The sequence below is a fragment of the Sus scrofa genome, chromosome 5 (assembly GCF_054392235.1).
Source record: "Sus scrofa isolate SSC_HxYL_T2T_F1_AM1 chromosome 5, Sscrofa_HxYL_maternal_Yorkshire_Landrace_v2.0, whole genome shotgun sequence".
In the NCBI taxonomy this organism is placed as follows: Eukaryota; Metazoa; Chordata; class Mammalia; order Artiodactyla; family Suidae; genus Sus; species Sus scrofa.
Genome location: NC_139387.1, coordinates 24,140,892 through 24,155,127, shown reverse-complemented (window position 1 = coordinate 24,155,127; position 14,236 = coordinate 24,140,892). Strand labels below are relative to the sequence as shown.

At 35.4% G+C, this 14,236-nt stretch overlaps 1 protein-coding gene across 1 annotated transcript in view; it reads right to left on the bottom strand.

The window, feature by feature from the left end:
- The window catches only part of LOC146403237 (olfactory receptor 6C3-like), a 555,083-nt gene that overhangs the window by 279,909 nt on the left and 260,938 nt on the right, over window positions 1-14,236 (bottom strand). The window lies entirely within an intron of this gene.

The window sequence follows — 14,236 nt, the reverse complement described above, 5'->3', positions numbered from 1 at the left end:
CTTGCCCACAGCCCCACATTTCACAGTCAACGTGCTCTTTTCTCTGCTACTTTTACTACCGATACAGTGATGACTGCCTTCTCTTCCCTCCAGCATCTTCCAGTCAACGAATTATCTTCATTGATGCTACACCAGTAGGGATTCAGTGGTAGTATTTTCTGTTATAGAATTAGTGTATGTTATTTCATGTCTTGAGATTTTATGACATCAATTAATAGAAAATATCCCCCCCCCGTGTTTTACCAATATATTTTTGTATTGTATAAGTAACTTAATGCATGCTCATCTTACTGATGTTGGGCAGGATTGACTGTGACTACCCAACTCCAGTGTTGACAGTATCCAAAAAAAAAAAAAAAAATCATTAACAGAGAATTATGGCTTACTCAAAAGTTAAAATCTTTTTAGGAAAATTAGCCTCCCATCCAACAACTATCACATATTTATATATCACATTAAGAAGTGGAAGGGATATGCATACATGCATATATATTTGCAGCCCACCTACCTTCCTTTCATCTTTTGTCCTAATTTCTTTTTTTTTTTTTTTTTTTTGTATTTTTGCTATTTCTTTGGGCCGTTCCGCGGCATGTGGAGGTTCCCAGGCTAGGGGTCTAATCGGAGCTGTAGCCACCTGCCTACGCCAGAGCCACAGCAACGCTGGATCCAAGCCGCGTCTGCAACCTACACCACCGCTCAAGGCAACGCCAGATCGTTAACCCACTGAGCAAGGGCAGGGAGCGAACCCGCAACCTCACGGTTCCTAGTCGGATTCGTTAACCACTGCGCCACGACGGGAACTCCTCTCCTAATTTCTCAGATGCTGTATGCATCATTATGAAATTTCACCCTGTCCTTCAAAACTTTGACCATTACACACTTCTTGAAATATATCCTTTTCATTCAAGACATTACAATGTATTTTATAATAGCAGTTAGTAGACAGGTTGACAAAGTTTAAGTATCTGATTTCTGATTATTCTGTCTTTCAAACAAATGTTCCATAAGAACACAGAGATCTGTAATGAGATGGGTTATCTGACCATTATGTTATTTTCTTGGGGGGAGACAGGAAGAGGAATGCAAGGATAGTTTGATAGACCTCAGTACACAGGAAGATACTTTTTTAATTTGAGGTTGAATAGTTATAAAAAGTTACCCTGAATATTCCTTACAGTAAGTTAGATACAGATCTTTTTTTTTTTTTACATATCTTGTACATAGAAAACTCCCAGGCAATGACATTTATCTATACAAGGGATATTCACTCTAAAATTGACATCTCAAAATATTAATCTTAAATACATTAAAAATATAAATTATTATTACAACCCATTTTTTTTTCTTTCTGGAGGAAAATATAACCTAGATCCTACAAAGAGAATTACAATCAAAAAGACTAACTTTATCACACTTACTCTTCTGTTTGTAAATCAGAGCTTCTGTTGGTTGTTGAAACAGAGCAACATTACAACAACAATGTTAAATATTGTATTTTAATAAAGCTATTTATGTCTTCACATTCATTGGCGTGTCTGGGAATGCAGAGAACTTCCATTGTTCACTCTCTCCAACAAATTGGAAAGCCTTGCTTAGGATAGTTTTGGTGCTATTATAAGCCTCCAAATATTTTTTTACAATCTCCATCTTTAAAATAAAAATAAATTATAGTAAGAGTTGAGGAGCTCTCTCCACTGGTGGAGGGGATCAATTTTAAATCATCAGGAGAGAGAGAAATGCTTTTATAGTGCCGAATGTGAATCTTCTTTTTAATTTGCCGAAAATGCCACTAAGTGAAAAAAAGCAAATCATCCTTGCTGACCTATAATCAAGAATTATTACTTAGTTTTCTGAGTAATGAAGTTTGGGAAAAACGCAAGTAACACAGGTTTCAATGGGGACTGTGTCCTTGGAGACAGGAGGATGTTATAGCAGCACTTGATACAGATCAGGAGGGCAACTGTGTCATTTCAATTACATGGCTCATTAAAAAAAAATCTTTCACATCTAGTAAGGCATTTTGAAGATGTTAATTCTTTTTATATCAATAAAATCCTTCATTATATTAGTGTTTTGTTATCATTGGACAATTTCAACCAGGCAAGAAAAAGGAAGTTTATAAAATTACACAAGGGAAGGGGTTATATTATAGATCCTATTTTTCTAGACATTTCTTTCTCTGAATACACTGTTACAAATGTTATTCCTGAATACTAAAAAATTGGCAATCATATCTTTTAATTGGATACAAAATATGCTTTCGTGGTTGGATAACAATATGAATGTACTTATGGCCACTGAATTTTACACTTAAAAACTGTCGAAATGCTAAATTTTGTTATGTATACTTCACCACAATAAAAAATACACTTTATATATTGAATCATACCTTAATTTTTCACATAATATAATTTTTTCCAATTATCACTATTAATAACATTGGGTCTATGAATATTTTGGCCATTTTAAAGCCAATACCTGAATTAAATATATAATTATTTTTATCCTTTAAAATTGCCAACCTTCTGTCAAAAGTATGTTCATACAAATATTTTTTCATGTGTGAGAATATTTGTCAAAGTGAAATTTCTCGATAAAAGTATTTCACTTAGAAAATTTGTACAATTTTATATTAACCACAAAATTAGTTTATATCAAACATTTGCCCCTATAATTAAATTTAATGTAAATTATTTTTATACCTATTCATATCTTGTTCTTTTAAATATGTTACTTTTTTAAAGATTTTAAGTCTTTAAAAGTGTCAAAACTGATTTTTGGCATTTAATTCATAGTTTCATGCATTTAGGTCTATCAAATACTTTTACTCTTTAATTTTTAACTATAGTATTGAGATATAATGAACATACAATGAACTGAATTATTTAAAGTATACAATTTGATGTTTTGTATATGTATATGCCCAATAAAGTATCACCACAATCACACTTCACACTTCACACACCACAATCACACTTCAGGAAATATCCATCATTTCCTGAAGTTTCCTTTTTTTCCCCCTTCCTTCCTGTCCATCCCTTCCTGCTTCTGCTCACAGCCAATCACCCACCTGTTCTCTGTTATTAGAGATTAGTTCGCCTTCTCTAGAATATTATATGAATGGAATTATACGGTATATATTCATTTTATTTTTTCATTAATTTTTTCACTTTGAGGTACAAATCACAAGAAATATGTGTGTTTAAGGTATAAAATCAAATGGTTTCTTATAAATATACTTTGAGAAATACCCACCACAATGAAGCTCATTAGTATTCATTACCTCAAACAATTACCATTTTTTTTTTTGGTCTTTTTTGCGTCTTTTTTTTTAGGGCTGCACCCGCGGCATATGGAGATTCCCAGGCTCCAATCCGAGCTGGCAGACTATGCCAGAGCCACAGCAACACGGGTTCTGAGCTGCGTCTGTGACCTACACCACAGCTCAGGGCAATGCTGGATCCTTAACCCACTGAGCGAGGCCGGGGGTCAAACCCGCATCCTCATAGATGATAGTGGGGTTCCTTACCGCTGAGCCATGAGGGGAACTCCTCCATTGGTTGTTTTTGTTTGTTTTTTCCTTTTCACCACCTACTCCTCTGGCAACCAGCTGTGTGTTCTCTGTGATCTGTGTGTCTGTTCTGTTCTGTTTGCAATTGTTCATTTTATTTTAGATTCCAAATATAAGTGAAATCATTCAGTATATGTCTTCATTTTATTTCACTTAGCATAATGTCCTCTACCTAGGTCCATGCATCTTGTCAGGAATGGCAATATTTCATTGTATACATATGTACCCACACACACAATCTTATATGCAATATAATCTTATTACCTCATGAACTTGAAACACAAAACCCGAGAATGTGCTCTTTCCTCTATTCATCATGGGTCTTATTTAAAGCCAAAATTTATCTCTGTCTAAATGAGGGATGGTATCAGGGGTTCAAGGAAAGATCAAGCATGGAAAGAAGGTTAGTTACAAATACTTTAAAAACTTTTGTCCCCCTCCCCCAAAACATTGGGATGTATTAATCATATCTGGGCTTTCTGAAAATTATTTTGATGGCATTGATTTTGAAAGGTTGAGTGGGGGTGGTAAAGATATATGATGAGTATATCAATAGCCTTTTTCAATATTTCAGCAATGAGATAAAGACATTCAAAGTAAATCAGTGCTGTGAGAGTAGAAAAGGAATAAATTAATCAGGTATTACAGATACAAATATGACCAGACCTGGTGATAAACAAATATGGGGAGAAAAAAGAATATAGAATGTCACTCTAAGAAGCTTAGGATTGACAGGGAAGGAGTGAAAATAATGAGTATTACATTGAAAATCTCTATATATGCACATCTAGTTTATCCTCAAGGGAAAATGATTAGATAAGAAAATAAGAATATTCGATAAAGTAAATAGTGATGGATGCTTGTACTGCTACGGACAAAGTTCTAGATACTTACCTTCAATTGTCTAAATGAATCAGTACAGTCCTAAGGTGTACATATTATTTGTACCTGAATTTTGCACGTGAGAAAAGTAGACAGAGAATTTAAGCAAATTGCCCAAGAACACTCAGATAGATGATGGCAGACCTGAATTTGTACCTTCTGACTTTAATGTCCCAGGGTAAGTTGATTACTGAAGTCAGAAAACTGTCAGTGTATTTGCCCTACATATATGTAAATGTGAGCATAATCAGCCTATTTGAAGTCACATTATTTATGAGAATATCTTAGAAAGAGAGGGAGCAGAGTGAAAGAAGGCACTGCCTGGAAGACTTCAGGTGCACTGACAGTCAATGACAAAAAAAAATTATATTGCTTTCAAGGAATTAGAGGAATGTTGACGTAGGGTTCAATAGCCTACTTTTCTTTTTTTTTCCCCATTTTTTCCTCTCCTTATTTCTTCTTGCAGTTAGTACCCATTCTGACCAATTCACCCTTCTCCTTAAAGATTATCATCTCTATATTTTGAAGAAAGGCACATGAACACAATGTTTAAGAATCAATAATCATATATCTACATACCTAAATAGATATCTACTTCAAGAATTGCAATGATAAAAACAATATGCAGAACTCATGGCAATACCGGGGTCCGTTAGGAAGTTGAAGCCGAGATCTACAAATGGTAGAACATAATGGCAGCATCTTACAGGTAAAAGATTTCAGAGATGATTTTGTCCAATCTTTTACCCAAAGCTAAAATCTCCTCCACAAAATTTAGATGTCTATTTATCCAGGGTTTTAAGACTGAATTAAGTATTAACTTAGGGAGAAAATAAATTTTAGGATGTAAATGTAAGAATGAAATCTTTCTGTGAATACAAAAACCACACCAACTATTACAACCACATATGAAACAACAGTATTCAATCTCCCAAACAGATTGTAGAAATAAGCTTCAGCCTTGTTTTAAGACCTATATCAACATTGTTTCTTTATAAGAGAGCTTTTTTAGAAAAAAATCCCCAAACTTTTTTCTCTTCTTTATGTTTATCTTGGTCTATGAAATCTACTGCTATTGATGACTCTCTCAATTTGTTCCTTCTTTCAGCTGTTTTAAAAATCTATTTTATACAAAACACTTTCCTTTTTGTGTTTTGTTATTTTTTCTCAGTTTACATCATTTCAGAATTCGTGCTTGCTTAGAAAAATGATTTATTTCTTTTCTGTATAATTTCTTCCTAGTTTGAGCAAAGAATCTGAACTTGTCTAGAGGTTTGTGTGATCTTCACAAGTGAGAAAGATTTCCTGAAATCTTGATAGTCCCTGTGTCTGGATCTTTTTTATTATTTATTAACTTCAACATGAAAAAAAATGTAGTTTTTCACATCTATTTTTATTTAGTCAGCATCTACACAGGCTTAAGAGTACAACATAACTGAATTCAAATCCACCAATCAATTGTTCACACCCCATTGTTAAGGAAAGAAACCCGTAGGAGCAAGTCAGATTTATAGAACCAACCTGTGCTTAGACCTAAGCAGAGGGGAAAAAATGAAATAACCAAGCCATAACAAAAACTTGAACTAATTATAAGAAACTATATAGTGAGTTAGTACAAAGAGATACCACTGAGTTTTGTCATCCTTGGAATCAATCACCCAAGGATGATTTTTTAAAAACCTCTTTCTCTTCTAAATCTGTAACGTACAGGTGGTGCTTGGGGAAAACATAACCTTGGATTGAATGTCCATATAACCTAAATCAATTTTGAGTTAATTTTAATTTGTCATAAAATTAAGGGGGTGGTGATATATGACTGGCTTCATGTTCTCTATTTCCTCTCAATTTGTATTGCCTTATTTCTATTCTGAAGCATTTGTATTTGTTTTAGAAGTTCATGATTATTTCTATATATTCACAGCATAATCATGTATTGCTAAATAATGCATTGTGTCCTTTTCCATGAAAATACTATATTTTTATAATTAAATATTGTCATGATTAATAAAGGGATTTCTCACTCTTGCTGGAGACTTATGCATTAGTGTCTTAACTGATGCTTTAAAAAATAATACTTGTATACTTTTAAAAGGGATTCCTTGAAGTCACACTGCTATTATACTGGGGAGGCTGTACCATATACTGGAATGGACATATAACTTGGAGGTAAATGCCACTGGGAATAAATAGTATTTTTCAGCAATTACTATAAATACATTGCTTTGTTAGATCTATTCAAACATATTTTGTTAAAAAAATGCACAAATAAAAATAAACCTTTAAAAGCATTGAAGAGGGTTGCCTTATGGAGGTCTGAGGAATGGCAATGGGAAATGGAGATAAAAGAGAAAAATAAAAAAGCCAAATAAGGAAGTGAGAATGATTAAATACAATTATAATATAGCAAGGATCAAGAGATATGATTATCAATATTTTACACATGATAAGGAAATGGGAGTCACCAAATTTCAATTTTGCCCTTCTTCAAAAATTTACTTTGGAGAGTTACTTTGAGAATTAGCAAATATATATTTTTTGTGGAAAAGTTTATTGCTCTCATTATATGATTATTACTGCTATAATGAGTGAAAAATGTAAAAAGATATTTTAAAATTAAAACAAAATTTTCAGAGTACTTTCTTAAGAATCAAATTCCTTTTAATTCCACATAAATTACACCCACCTTATTTCTCTCTGTATGGTTCCGGATCACTTAAGAGTTATTATAGATATTACCTCTCTACAAGATTACTCTTATTGTTTCCTATGGGATTTATTCAAGTGTTATTTGTTAAAGATTAATTTGAAAAACAACATTTTTTTTTTATTTTCCCACTGTACAGCAAGGGGGTCAGGTTATCCTTACATGTATACATTACAATTACAGTTTTTCCCCCACCCTTTCTTCTGTTGCAACATGAGTATCTAGACATAGTTCTCAATGCTATTCAGCAAGATCTCCTTGTAAATCTATTCTAAATTGTGTCTGATAAGCCCAAGCTCCCGATCCCTCCCACTCCCTCCCCCTCCCATCAGGCAACCACAAGTCTCTTCTCCAGGTCCATGATTTTCGCTTCTGAGGAGATGTTCATTTGTGCTGGATATTAGATTCCAGTTATAAGTGATATCATATGGTATTTGTCTTTGTCTTTCTGGCTCATTTCACTCAGGATGAGATTCTCTAGTTCCATCCATGTTGCTGCAAATGGCATGATGTCATCCTTTTTTATGGCTGAGTAGTATTCCATTGTGTATATATACCACCTCTTCCGAATCCAATCATCTGTCGATGGACATTTGGGTTGTTTCCATGTCCTGGCTATTGTGAATAGTGCTGCAATGAACATGCGGGAGCATGTGTCTCTTTTAAGTAGAGCTTTGTCCGGATAGATGCCCAAGAGTGGGATTGCAGGGTCATATGGAAGTTCTATGTATAGATTTCTAAGGTATCTCCAAACTGTTCTCCATAGTGGCTGTACCAGTTTACATTCCCACCAACTGTGCAGGAGGGTTCGCTTTTCTCCACAGCCCCTCCAGCCCTTGTTATTTGTGGATTTATTAACGATGGCCATTCTGACTGGTGTGAGGTGGTATCTCATGGTAGTTTTGATTTGCATTTCTCTTATAATCAGCGATGTTGAGCATTTTTTCATGTGTTTGCTGGCCATCTGTATATCTTCTTTGTAGAAATGTCTATTCAGGTCTTTTACCCATTTTTCCATTGATTGATTGGTTTTTTTGCTGTTGAGTTGTATAAGTTGCTTATATATTCTAGAGATTAAGCCCTTGTCAGTTGCATCATTTGAAACTATTTTCTCCCATTCTGTAAGTTGTCTTTTTGTTTTCTTTTGGGTTTCCTTTGCTGTGCAAAAGCTTTTTAGTTTGATGAGGTCCCACTGGTCGATTTTTTGCTTTTATTTCTGTTGCTTTGGGGGACTGACCTGAGAAAATATTCATGATGTTGATGTCAGAGAGTGTTTTGCCTATGTTCTCTTCCAGGAGTTTGATGGTGTCCTGTCGTATATTTAAGTCTTTCAGCCATTTGGAGTTTATTTTTGTGCATGGTGTGAGGGTGTGTTCTAGTTTCATTGCTTTGCATGCAGCTGTCCAGGTTTCCCAGCAATGCTTGCTGAATAGACTTTCCTTTTCCCATTTGATGTTCTTGCCTCCCTTGTCAAAGATTAATTGACCACAGGTGTCAGGGTTTATTTCCGGATTCTCTATTCTGTTCCATTGGTCTGTCTATCTGTTTTGATACCAGTCCCACACTGTTTTGATGACTGTGGCTTTGTAGTATTTCTTGAAGTCTGGGAGAGTGATGCCTCCTGCTTGGTTTTTGTTTCTCAGGATTGCTTTGGCGATTCTGGGTCTTTTGTGGTTCCATATAAATGTTTGGATTGTTTGTTCTAGTTCTGTGAAAAATGTCATGGGTAATTTGATAGGGATTGCATTGAATCTGTAGATTGCTTTGGGTAGGATGGCCATTTTCACAATATTGATTTTTCCAATCCAGGAACATGGAATATCTTTCCATTTCTTTACATCTTCTTTGATTTCTTTGATTAAAGTTTTATAGTTCTCGGCATATAGGTCCTTTACCTCTTTGGTCAGGTGTATTCCGAGGTATTTGATTTTGTGTGGTACAATTTTAAAAGGTATCGTATTTTTGTATTCCTTTTCTAATGTTTCATTGCTGGTATACAGAAATGCAGCTGACTTCTGAATGTTAATCTTATATCCTGCCACTTTGCTGAATTTATTAATCAGTTCAAGGAGTTTTGGTGTTGAGTCCTTAGGGTTTTCTAGGTATAGAATCATGTCATCTGCATACAGTGACAGTTTGATCTCTTCTCTTCCTATATGGATGCCTTTTATTTCTTTTGTTTGTCTAATTGCTGTGGCTAAGACTTCCAAAACGATGTTGAAGAGCAGTGGTGAGAGTGGGCATCCCTGTCTTGTTCCAGATTTGAGTGAGAAGGCTTTCAGTTTTTCCCCATTGAGGATTGTATTTGCTGTGGGTTTATCATAAATGGCTTTGATTATATTCAGGAATGTTCCCTCTATACCCACTTTGGCGAGGGTCTTGATCATGAATGGATGTTGAACTTTGTCAAATGCTTTTTCTGCGTCTATTGAGATGATCATATGATTTTTGACTTTTTTTTTGTTAATGTGGTGTATGATGTTGATTGATTTGCGTATGTTGAACCATCCTTGTGAACCTGGGATGAACCCAACCTGGTCATGGTGTATAATTTTTTTGATATGTTGTTGGATTCGGTTGGCTAAGATTTTGTTGAGAATTTTTGCATCTATATTCATCAAAGATACTGGGCGATAGTTTTCTTTTTTGGTGGTATCTCTGCCTGGTTTTGGAATGAGGGTGATGGTGGCCTCATAGAATGTCTTTGGGAGTATTCCTTCTTCTTCAACCTTTTGAAAGAGTTTAAGGAGGATGGGCACCAATTCCTCTTTGTATGTTTGATAAAATTCACCTGTGAAGCCATCTGGTCCTGGACTTTTATTTGTAGGGAGTGATTTTATGACCTCTTCAATTTCATTTCTAGTGATGGGTCTGTTCAGTTGGTCTGTTTCTGCTTGATTCAGTTTTGGCAGGCTGTAAGATTCTAGAAAATTGTCCATTTCTTCCAGATTGTCAAACTTGTTGCCATATAGTTGTTCATAGTATTCTCTTATGGTTTTTTGTATTTCTGCTGTATCCATTGTGATTTCTCCTTTTTCATTTCTAATTTTGGTGATTTGGGTTCTTTCTCTCCTCTTTTTAGTGAGTCTGGCCAGGGGTTTATCAATTTTGTTCACCTTTTCAAAGAACCAGCTCTTGGTTTTATTAATTTTCTCTATTGTTTTTTGAGTCTCTATTTTATTGATTTCTTCTTTGATCTTTATAATTTCCTTCCTTCTGCTGACTTTAGGACTTTTTTGTTCTTCTTTTTGTAATTCATTTCGGTGGAGGGTTAAGTTGTCAGTTTGGGCTCTTTCTTCTTGTTTGAGAAAGGCCTGTATTGCTATAAATTTCCCTCTGAGCACTGTTTTCGCAGCATCCCATAGATTTTGAGAGGTTGTGTCTTCATTATCATTTGTTTCAAGGTAGTTTTTAATTTCCTTCTTGATTTCCTCATTGACCCATTGGTTTTTTAGTAGCATGTTGTTTAGTCTCCATGGAGTAGGTTTTTTCTCTTTGCTTTTCCCGTGGTTGATTTCTAATTTCATGGCATTGTGGTCAGAGAAGATACTTGAGATAATTTCTATGCTCCTAAATTTATTGAGATTCGTTTTATGTCCCAATATGTGGTCGATTCTTGAGAATGTTCCATGAGCATTTGAGAAGAATGTGTATTCTGATTTTTTTGGATGTAGTGTCCTGAAGATATCAGTTAAGTCTAACTTTTCTATTGTTTCCTTTAGGATCTCTGTTGCTTTATTGGTTTTCTGTCTAGAGGATCTGTCCATTGATGTGAGGGGGGTATTTAGGTCTCCTACTATGATTGTATTCTCATCAATATCTCCCTTTATGTCTGTTAATATTTGTTGTATGTATCTGGGTGCTCCTATGTTTGGGGCATATATGTTGATGATAGTAACATCCTGTCCTTGGATGGATCCCTTAATCATTAAATAGTGTCCTTCTTTGTCTTTATGTCTTTTGTTTTAAAGTCTATTTTGTCTGATATGAGCGTTGCGACTCCTGTTTTTCTGTCATGTCTATTGGCATGAAATACTTTTCCCCAGCCTTTCACTTTCAATCTATATGTATCTTTTGTCCTAAGGTGAGTTTCTTGTAGGCAGCATATTGAAGGTTTTTGCCTTTTTATCCACTCAGCCATTCTGTGTCTTTTGATTGGGGCATTCAGTCCATTGACATTTAAGGTGATAATTGATAGATGATTATTTATTGCCATTTGATCCTCGTGTTCCAGTTGATTCCATGGTTCTCCATTCTTCTTCTTTTTTTTTTTTTTTTTTTTTTTTTTTTTTTTTTTTTTTTTTGGTTGGATGGTCTCCTGTTATTACCTGCTTGAGTGTATTTTTTTTTTTCATTTTTTGCAAATGCAATATTTGGTTTTGGCTTGTGGTTGCCCTGTTTTTTAAGTATGCTAACCCCTTCCCATAATTGTGTGTTGTAGCCTGATGGTCCTGTAAGTTCAAACACTTCATTATTATATTAAAATTAAGAAGAGAGACATACAAACAAACAAAAAGGATTATTTACCTCCTAACATCCCTTGCCCACATTTTATGGTTTTGATGACTCTTTTATTTTTTTCTTTTTACTTTTATTTTGTTTGAAGCATGTTCATGATTAAATCTGTATGCTGGCTTATTTGGGTGACTGCTCTCTGATTGCGGTTTCCTCAGTCCTAGTTCTTCCTCTTCTTCTTCTTCTTCTTTTTTTTTTCTTTTCTTTTTTCTTCCCTTTCCTTCCTTTCTTTTTGGTTTAGAGAAGCCCTTTCAATATTTCCTTTAACCTGGGTTTTGCGTTGCTGTATTCTTTAAGTTTTTGTTTGTTGGGAAAAGTTTTTATTTCCCCTTCTATTTTAAATGATATTCTTGCTGGATAGAGTATTCTAGGTTGCATATTTTTTCCTTTGAGCACTTTAAATATCTCTTGCCATTCCCTCCTGGCCTGTAGTGTTTCTGTAGAGAAATCAGCTGATATTCTTATGGGGGTTCCCTTGTAGGTAACATTCTGGTTTTCTCTTGCTGCCTTTAGGATCCTCTCTTTATCACTAACTTTTGCCATTTTTATTATGATGTGTCTTGGTGTGGGTCTGTTTGGGTTCAGCTTGTTTGGGGCCCTCTGTGCTTCTTGTATCTTGAATCCAGTATCCTTTAGATTTGGGAAGTTTCCAGCGATAATTTCTTCAAATATATTTTCCATCCCCTTATCTTTTTCTACTCCTTCTGGAATTCCTATTATGCGTAGATTGGCCCGTTTTATATTATCCCATAGGTCTCTTATATTGCTTTCCAGTTTTTTGATTCGGTTTTCTGTCTGTTGACCAGATTGAGTGATTTCCATTATTCTATCTTCCATATCACTGATTTGTTCTTCTGCATTATTCATTCTGGTTTTTACTGCCCCTAGTTCAGTTTGCATCTCTGCAAATGAATGTTCTAGTTTTTCTTGGCTCCTCCTTATATTTTCTAGCTCCTTTCTGAGGGTATCTGCATTACTGTTCATATCTTCTCTTAATTCCTTCAGTATTTTCAGTATTTCTCTTTTGAATTCCAGGTCTGTCTGACTGCAGAGATCTGTTTCATTGTTGACTGTTTTAGGTGAGTTCTCCTGTTGGTTTGACTGGGTGTGGTTTCTCAGCTTCTTCATCTTGCTTGTTGTCTTCTTTCTCCTGAGGGAGTTGTACTCTCCGTTATCGGGTAGTGTTTGCCTTGTCACTGCCGTGGAATATTTCCTGAGGGCTGGCGTTGTTGGTCAATCTTTTTTGAGGCAGTGTGGCTTGAAAAGCAACATTAATCACCATTGGCTTCCCAGGGCATCATAAGCACACTAAAGACATAATAGTATACTTGAGAGAAAATGTTAGGGAATTATGAAATATAAGGGGGACACAGTGTCTGTGGAAGAGGGGGAGCAAAAATGGCTACCTCTCTCCCCAGCCACACCCTCTGCAACGTGTCTCTCTGGACTCATTCACACATAGGTAATTTCATTTCTGTCCCTTGAACCTCGACTGGTCCTGTGACCTGCTTGGCTCATTGAACTGTGGGTGGAAGGGATGTTGTGTCTAGGACGTCAGAGCCCATGTGTGCTTCCACTGTCTCTCCTGGAGCCCCAGGATCTTACCATGTGACCAAGTGTTAACTAGAGGATAAAACTATCTGGAAGAGAGTTCAGTTATATTAGTAAGGAGACATTCAGCATCTACAGTTGTGAATGAGGCCTTACTGGACAGCAAGACCCAATCATCCACAGTCACAATCCTATGAACAAACCCGGCTAAGATCAGATGATGTCTCCTCAAATAGGCAGAAACACCCTGTGGGCCCAGAAACTCAAGTTTTAAACCACTGGTTTTGTGATGACTAGTTATTTCAAAAGAACTAACTGTAGCATTTGACAGGTACATATATGAGGGGTTCCAAACACAGGACTAAGCAGGTTAGAGGGGGATGCAGGGAAGAAAACTTTATATAAGAGCTGACACCCTGTGCACAGTTCTAGAAATGACAGTCAAAAACACTCCAGTCTGGACCACTGAGGTTTATAGTGAAAAATGTGAAAGACTGTAAGGAATAAAATAACCAAATGTAGAAAATCTTTCTTTGAGAAATATTAGTGATGGTCACACTTTATGTTTTTTCAGTGTTGAAGATAATCTTCAAGGAAACAATTATGACTTCATATTGGATTCCTTGTCTATAACCCCAGGCTTCCAAGTATATTTCTAGTTTAATTTTCTTGATGTTTAGGACTTTAATTTGCTGGTTCCTATTGGCTTAACTTAGTTATATTTAGGACTTGCATTGTATTATGTATCTCAGCACTATTCTTGTTTTGTCATCATAAAGATGGTTTTATTGTCTCAGCAGGTTTTATCAGATCACTGCCACCTGGGTGATGAATTAATGTAGAGACTGTGTTCTTTCACTTTAGAGAAAATCCAGAAACTCTAAATCTTTTGGCTTCAAAATTTCTTTTACAAGATAGACATGGATCTCCAGGTGTCTACACCCATAGTGTTAAAATCCATTTTGTTTTGCTCAGACTCATTAATATTTGAAAAATTATTGTATTCCTGCTTA